The 9,150-nt window shown below is 39.1% G+C and overlaps 1 long non-coding RNA gene across 1 annotated transcript; it reads right to left on the reverse strand.

The window, feature by feature from the left end:
* Positions 1-4,418: 4,418 nt before the first annotated feature.
* LOC106726119 lies at positions 4,419-8,912 on the reverse strand. Its single transcript, XR_001362134.1, has 3 exons — positions 8,902-8,912; positions 5,253-5,255; positions 4,419-4,509 (listed from the first exon to the last, which is right to left on the reverse strand). It is a non-coding gene; the product is annotated as an uncharacterized LOC106726119 (long non-coding RNA).
* Positions 8,913-9,150: the final 238 nt, after the last annotated feature.

Consider the following 9,150-nt stretch of genomic DNA (forward strand, 5'->3'; position numbering starts at 1 on the left):
GGGCTTCAGGCATGATGTTCATGTGAATCCAAATTTTTGGTCCATGTATGACTCCTCTTTTTGCCATAGTTCCAAAGGAGGGGATGCTGGCAAGGACATTATGAGGGCGAACTTATTTCCCTTGAACCACTGACGATTCTCTTCTGCTTAATTTTAGATTCCTTTTGAACCTCTCCCCTTGTTTGCCTTTACTTTCTCCTTGAAAGCCCCTCTGCCAATAGTATCAAATAATGTCATTTCCAACACATCATTCCCTTTCATTCCTCTATAAAGGAACTAGGGTGAGAGGTGGTCAACAACTGTTAAGCTCCAACCATTGAAACACAAGAAAGCAACTGGAGTGCTGCTGGGAAGGGGCTTTCACCACCAGCGTGTGTTAGTCATGAGCAACTGGACACTTTTTTTAGCTCTTAATTACCCCCACACAAAGGGCAGTGTTTGCTCCTCGTGCACATGGACTTACCCGCCTACTTTCCATTAGTGGTAATGGGGGTCTCTGTACAAAGCCTCTTTCCTTCCCCCAGCATCAATGGTGGAGTAGATGCCAAGAGCTTTCTGCATTTTTGCTTACTGATTGGTTTCAGATGGAACAAAAAGCAAATCTCTGAGTGTGAGCGCTCTCTTTCTCCACACACTGCACTGCGGGCTTTACTAACACTCATGGGACTTCTTGTCTCATTTGCTGTCCCAGGAGTGGCCAGAAATGCTCCTCCCACTGTGCCCCACTTACCCCCTCCCAAGCCATTGAAAATCAGTTTCATTTTTTCTCACACCAACTTGACTTACTCTATTTTCCTGCATATAAGTAGATCAATATAAGGATCAAAAGCCAAAAATACAAAGTTCTCTTCCTTACATCCTGCAAAAACTCTTCAAATTTTTTTCATGTCCTCCAGGTACCCAGTTCTACTTAGATGACCTACCTCATCTGAGACTACTCACTGGGTAATGATGTCATTTGCTGCTGCATTCCTCTCCCCAAATCTATCCTTGTGCTTTTCAGGATCTTCATATTTATATCTTAATTAGTTTCAAGATTCCTGGAATCTCCACATTCTCACTTAAATTTAGCTCTTAGCTTGTCAGAATATTATTCATTAATAGGTAGGAACTGGCCAAGTTTCCATTAGTGACACACAGAACTCTCTTCGCTGTTATTCATATTCACCTTATATCATATATTCTACCTACACGGCCTTTTCTTTCTTTAGTTTTATTGGTTGGCTTAAACCTGGATATACTTATTGATGAATCTTCCAGCTACCCTGGGTGTAAGTCAGGGGGGAAAGGGATGTGAGTTTCCTTGGCAGCACTAAGAGGACAGTTTCTTCCAAGTCAGAAAGGAGAGGGTCATCCCAAATTAGGACATAAAAATCCCAGATTTTTATTCAGCTGCTCACTGGGATTGCACAGTTCCTTTACTACTTGCAGGGGTGAGAAAGACAGTAAGATGAGAGAGAAGATGCAATGTCTTGAACTAATCATTGGTGTCATCTCTCTTTTTTTTTCAGGTAAGAAAAGCAAATAGCATATTTATTTATGTATTTATTTGTTTATTTATTTATTTGGTAAAATAGTTGAAATCTAGAATTATTGTTTTTTTTTTTTCAGGTAACAAAAGCAAATAGCTTATTTATTTATTTATTTATTTATTATTTGGTAAAATAGTTGAAATCTAGAATTATTGTTTTTGGAATTGTAATCTTCCCCTAAGCCAAAATTAAATGTATTATTTAGGTTAGTTTTATTTATAAGAGCTGATAAAAACAGATTAAAATTTTCAGAGATCAAATTTCTGACTTAAACACTAAACTTTTAGTAAAAGTGTGACCTATGATAGCCCTGGCCAGTGTGGCTCAGTTGGTTGGAGTGTTGTCCCATACACCGAGAAGTGGCAGGTTTGATCCCTGGTTGGGTGGCTGCAGGACGCAACTGATCCATGTTTCATGTTACTCTCTCACATCAGTATTTCTCTTCCCCTTCCTCTCTCTCTAAAACAATGTGATATACGATGAATATAGTACTTTAGAGTTTTACCAAACAGTGCCATGTATCTCATTGTAGTCTATCCCTGTTATTTAGGGATCACCATCCTATTTTTAATAGTAAGGGATCAACTATTTTCTTGAGTGCCACAGACACACATCTTTTGTCATAAATCTAAAATTTCTTCCTTTTGCTCTTAAGTTTATCCGAGGAAAAAAAAAAACACCTAAATCATCAAGCTAATCAGAAACACCCTCTACTTTTGCCTGTTTCCCTTTGGGATACCTCTTAATTTCATTTACTTTTCAAGTATTTCCTCTTCTCTATCTCTGACTCCAACCATTAGCTCCAAAAGTGTGGAATAAGGAAAAACACTCAGTACAAAATTAAAAATCTTAAAGACAAAGTAACAACAACAAAAAAGAAAGAAAAAAAGAAATTTTCACGCTTGTTATCCCAGAAATTCTCTCCCTATCACAAATGCAGATTTAATATTTGACATGCACATTCCTCCCTTGAGGTTTAAAGATCATTCTAGAAGGTAAAGGACTGACTACTGGTCTTTTGAGGCTGATGGTCTACATATCACTGGGTTGATGTTTGCAAGGGATAAGTTATCAACATTAGGTAAGACTTCAGGCTTCTTTGGTGATCTGTTAATTCCTCAGATTCTGAATTTTTCTATGAATCTAACCCATTTGAGAAAGTAATGGATCTGATTTATGGACAAGCCATTTGATTAGTTTCAAGGACTCCTTAGTGTGTCTGTGAAACAGTGTCCACCTCTTTTCCAAGAACACCAGGATGGCTTGATAATTTAGAACAAACAGCCTGGATGACAAGGTCTGCAGTACTTAATAAATTTCCCATGTGCAGGAGCTACATGGAAAGATGAAGTGTGGCACTTGGGGAGGAGCCTTTAAGCCTAACTCAGCATGGGAGGGTATGAAATGTCAATTATTGCTACGGATGTGGACCTGGTGGGGCTAGGGATTTGGAGGGACTCTAGTCATGAAACAATCTGGCTAATTATGTAAAAGTGATAAATGCCTTAACAAAAGCATGCATCTGAATTAAAAATGAAATAATTTGAAAGTCAATGCAGCATACACTTTAAATTGCTTTTAGCCTGCATGCTTAATACACTGGCACACGTGCATACTAATTAAGCCTGGGAGTTAAGTTCTTGGAGAGCAAAGTGATCACTCTTCTTGGACAGGCAGGAAACCTGTAATCCTTATATCCACACAAGTCTAAAAAAATAAAAAGATAAATTGAAAGACACCCTTGTGTCTTAAAAAGTCCAACTCTTGTGTGTATGTGGGGGGAAGCGGGAGTGAGTGTGTGTGCCTGCTTATAAATATAACTACCTTTCCACACAAGCTCCTCATTCATGGATGGAAATGATTAATGCCCAAGAGCCTGGTCTTTACACTCAGCAGCTCCAGGGGATGTGGTTTGATTGGTTGTGGGTTCAGCGGTCATTGTTTTCCACATGATGAGAAAGGACCTTACATATTAGCATCTGCCCACTTTCCTCCGGTCCGCCTCCACTGACAACCTCAGTAGATTATGAGAAGTGAAATGAAGAACGAAGGTAATACTCAGCACAACATGAAATTATGCATCTGGAAAAGGAGCTCAGGTAGTGGATGTTGCTGTTATCTTCATCAACATCATGAATAACCAAGATAAATAGGCATGGGGAGCCAGGAATGGACTTGCTGAAGAAGACAGGAAGGGCTGATCTGTTTTAGTCTCTTAAACAAGCATGGAAGAATGCTTATTATGTATGCTCACTCTAAGTAAGAAAAGGAAAAATAAAACACAATTCCATCCTCAAGATAATTAATGCAGCATTCTGAGGGAAAGAGGTGAGGCAACTTTATAAGGGTAAATAGATAAGGAATAAACAGTGGGGCACAAAAGAATGTGGAGCAGAGAGTGGCGTATGAGCCCAGAAATAGGCCATCTCCAATTTCATTTTGAAACATAGGATTATAATGCTCCTATTAAAACATATCCCAGTGACTTTGTAAGGAGACTACTGGGTGTCCTATATGTAGAAAAGAGAACAGATGCTCTGGCTGGTGTCAAATCCTGACCCAGCTCATGGGGAAGAGGGCAACTTACTTGGGTTTAGTGGAGTGTTGGTCAAATTATAGCCCTTGCCTCAGAGTTACTTGGAGTGGCCTTTAGGTGCAGATCTGTGATATCTGCCCTGAGTTTTTTAATCAGAATCTTTTGGAGCAAAATCCAGAACCTGCATTTGAAACAATTTCCTAGGGTAATACTTATTCCCACTAGAATTTAAAAGGAGGCTTCAGGAGAGAATGTAATTGTAAGAAGTTACCAGTGATTTCATCAAGGGTCTTGGTTATGTGTAGAGATACTACAGGTGATCTCTTTCCTATCTCTACTAGAGGCCCAATGCACAAAATTCATGCAAGGGGCTCAGTCCTTGCAGCCGCAGCGGCTTGCCTTAGCTCTCGCAGCCCTGGCTTTGTCCGGAAGGTCATTCGGCTGTCCGGTCTAATTAGCATATTATGCTTTTACTATTATAGATATTCCCAACTTTAACATAAGACAGGGGAAAATAATAGAATAAATGATGGAAAGAGTGAAACAGAAAGGAAATTGTCCAAGAATACCTTCAGAACTTTAAGATCTCTCTTCTTCACTCAACTCTTGAGACATTCTGTGTCAAGAATTTATGAGCTAGATGACAAACAACTAACACGTGTGCCTCTTTTCATATCTCCAGTACCCACAGCAATCATTATTCATAGGTAACAACACTTTGCAGGAGACCCCTAACATTGTCTCACAATTTGTTCTGACATAACCCTCCATGTAACCACCTTCAGTCAACTGGAGTTACTATGGGTGATGAAATCTTCACACCACACTGGGACACACACACAATGAATCGATGTCAGGTTAAGAGAAATAAACAGGCCCAAATCTAGTTCTACAGGAAGTACCTTTTGAGGAATTTCTGAAGGTACATGGTGCTGTGGGATTATAGCTTGTTTGGGGTCATTCCAAAAATGCAAACACATATTCATAGATGGTTGTTAAGCTCACAGTGGGCCCTGGGGGAGGGAAGAATTTTTGGATGGTTTACGCAGGGTTTCTTCTAAATCTTGGTGAGAAATACTCTTACACTCTTATATAAGGTGGTGATCGGGAGACAGGTTCTGACATAAGGCTGCATGAGGTGGGGCATGTCCCTGTTCTGCACCTTTCTGATAGTGTGGGTGGACAAGCTCAGATATTTCATCTCTGGTCTCCTTGTCTGTGAAATGAAGGTGATAATGGTAACTACATCACGGAGTGGGTTAAGTGAGAAAATGCATATTGTCTGGCACATGAATGCTAGTGATTATGAATTCATGTCAATACACTTGTTGTGTTTACTTCTACACTGGAATATTGAGACCCAGAGCACTAATCAGGATATAGAATTAAAAAAAATAAAACACAAAAATAACCATAAAGTATTTGGTATTCTTTTTGTGCTAGGTTTTAAGCTTGAGTGGCAAAAAGGATTCCGCTACACTCATATATGATCCCATCTACCAGAGCAGGAAAGCACATATGTGAGTAGAGTCCAAATCCAAGCATAGGAGAATAGGCTTTGCCTATTGAGACCTCTGGATTTTCCCAGAGGGTGTAGATTGAATGGCTGTGACCCAGAGGAGCACCTGAGTGACAATTTCAAACAAAAAATGATTATCCATATATCCATAAAGAAAATGTCATGAAAGACGCTCAAACATGTTTTAAGCAATACATGAAAAGCAGGTAAGACTATTGTAATTCTGACACTGCCTCTCGTCACTCCAGCAGTTTAAGAGGCTAGCACCTTCCTAAACTTTTCTCTGTGGGGTTTCCCGCAATCCCACTTCCAGCCCTAGTACCTCCTTTTCTGTAAGTGCACAACAGCCACTTTCCTTCCTCTCTGTGTTGGCAAAGTAATGAACTGTTGGTTATAAACAGTTGAAAACTAATATTAGAAGGTCATTGTGCTGCTAAACTTTGATATATTGAGAAATGTGAACTTTAGCAAGGCTTCTAAAGTATTGTCACGCAGGAAGCGGTGGAGTAAGTAGATTCATCTATCACCGGCGAAAACATGGGCACAGCATCCCTGCTTGAAGGTTGAGCATGGAAATGCTCGACCCTGATTAAATGGCCATAATTCCTCAAGGCTGTGACATAGCTGGCAGGCATGGGAAGCTGGGGCCTTAAAGTGTAAATGGTTGGAATTTATAATACACTGTCAGTCTGTCAGGAAAAAAAAGAAGTGTTGTATTCTCCCTAAATTTAAACTATTGGATAATTATTTTAGCATTTTCAGATGCTGATTTGTAAATATGCTTTGATGTCAAAGGAAAATTCCATATTTTTTCTACTTAGAAACATGAAGAAAAAACCATGTTCTTTTTGATGGCTAGGGTGATTTGACATTATCTTAAAGTATGGACTGTGAAAATTAGGGATGCTGAACATTAGACTTATCCTTGAAATTTCAGACACTTGCATTGCAGAAATGAAAAATAAGCTGGTGAGTACATTTATTTTCATATATGAAGAGACTTTTTATATATATACTGCACTTATTTCAGTTCTTTCAAATAATAGAACGTACAGGTAACAATTTATTGAAGCAAGAAATAAGGCACATGTCTGGTATTCTAAATTGAGGCTTGGGTCATGCTTGTAATAATCTTGAGTCACATCCCTAGAGGTCAGGGTTATGTCAGTGTTCCATCTTTTTAATAGTACTTGGCATATGCACATAGGAGTACTGGATAAATACTAGGTAAGAGATTTGATTAAAGAGTCTTAAAATCATAAGTCAACAAAAGTCATTGCTGACCGGGATTTGCAAGGGACTTTTGTAGCTCTAAGACACGTTGTCTGGTCAGAGCATAAGTATTATTTAGCTCTCATTGTGTGTCTTGCTATGTACCATGGAAGATGGGACAGAAAAAACTTCCTTCAATAGCTTACCATCTTGGGAGATAAAACTCAACCAAATAAGCATTAAGCCTATGTAACTGTATAAGCATGATTGTTTTCATAGGCAAATGGAGTTGCGTGATTCCAATAGTTGCAGAAGGTTAAATGGAGTAGGTAAGGTCTCAGAAGGACCATGAATGATGAGGGCAATTTAGAAAGTCTATTAGAACATCTTCAGATGGGAAACTTCAAAAGTAAAGGTGCTCAAGGGCCATGCATGACATTAAGAGTCTTTCTGTACTTGCTCCACATTTTATAAAATTCTGTAACTTCCCTTATTTTTCTCTGAAACTTGTCTTTGAACTTTTACTTCCAGCCCAGGAATTAACTCAGTCCCCAATCTGCATTTTCCCCTCCCTAGTTCTCCTTTTATTCATGAAGGATCTACTATGTGGTCCCACCATAACCTATCTCTACACAGTTTTGCAACAGTCCCACCAACTCTCTGTTCCTGTGACAGCCATTCCTGAAGGGATAGACTGTCCCTCCACCGTGCTCTCTTTATTTGCATCCTATATAATAAAGAGCTAATATGCTAATTAGACTGAACAGCAAAACGACCATCTGACGACCTTCCAGATGAAGCCAGGGCTGCGAGGGCCAAGCCTCTCGCATAAATTTTGTGCATCAGGTCTCTAGTACTTACATATGTGTCTTCCTTTTCCTATCTCTCATCATATAGTGCACCCAAGGAATCTTAGCCATGTTTTCATGCTGTAAAACACCTACCATAGTGTTTTTCTTATACTAGCAGTAAATGCTGCTGGAGTACATTTTCAGCTCTCAATCTTTCTATAAATAACAGAAAGGGCTCAAAATGCCCTCTCGCATAAATTTTGTGCATCAGGTCTCTAGTACTTACATATGTGTCTTCCTTTTCCTATCTCTCATCATATAGTGCACCCAAGGAATCTTAGCCATGTTTTCATGCCGTAAAACACCTACCATAGTGTTTTGCTTATACTAGCAGTAAATGCTGTTGGATTACATTTTCAGCTTTCAATCTTTCTATAAATAACAGAAAGGGCTCAAAATGCTCAGTGAATGAAAATGGAAAAAAGCAAATGGCATTTTCTTCAAGACTGAGCAAGATGGCTGCTGGTAGAAGAGAACCCCTTGAAGATTATTGGGCCTGTCTGGTTCATTGCTGTCTTCTTGGTGTTTTAACTTTCAAAGTCTGGTACGGAGTCAGTGCTGAAAAAAATGTTTGATAAAATAAATGAATGAATATGTATGGGTGGTCATGATGCTATCCGTCTACTTTAAGGAACTCACAAGTGTGTCATCACTGCACCTGTCAGCACTGTCTAGCTTTGCCAGGTTCCCACAGGTGGGTCTAGTGCAGTGATGGCGAACCTTTTGAGCTCGGTGTGTCAGCATTTTGAAAAACCCTAACTTAACTCTGGTGCCGTGTCACATATAGAAATTTTTTGATATTTGCAACCATAGTAAAACAAAGACTTATATTTTTGATATTTATTTTATATATTTAAATGCCATTTAACAAAGAAAAATCAACCAAAAAAATGAGTTCGCGTGTCAGAGGTGACACAGGTTCGCCATCACTGGTCTAGTGAGACCCATCAACAGTTACCCAGATGTGTGTGCACCACTCAGACCCAAGCCTTTGTCCCTTCTGCCCCTGAAGACAGTTTGTCAAAGAGGAAACTGTAAAAGGGTAAACTACTATGGAAGTAGACAGACAGACTTTATTCCAGATCTTGATAATCATAGTCAAAAGAGCATGTCCTGATCACAATGAGAATATATAACAAAACCCCAAATCTTTATCTTGAGATTTAAGTCAAAATGACTGAGATTTTAATGATTTGTTTCTTATGAGAAAGTATCATGTCCCTCCTATAAGCTAGGCAAATTCCTGGTAACGACTTCAGGAACTGGATTAAAGTCTGAATATACGTATATTTTCTGTATGACTTGTGGTTCTGCCCTGTTACGGAGTCTGGAGAGGCATAGACCACTTTTTTCTGGGATTATGCGATTCCTGTTTGAGACTTAAATTAGACATATTTCTTGATTATGCAGAAACAGGACACTGAGATGCTTCCTGTAAACAAAACAACAACAAATAAACGGAACTATAGTTTTTAAGTTTATAAATGATATGCCAAATGG

Source organism: Myotis brandtii, unplaced genomic scaffold (genome assembly GCF_000412655.1).
Source record: "Myotis brandtii unplaced genomic scaffold, ASM41265v1 scaffold228, whole genome shotgun sequence".
Classification (NCBI taxonomy): Eukaryota; Metazoa; Chordata; class Mammalia; order Chiroptera; family Vespertilionidae; genus Myotis; species Myotis brandtii.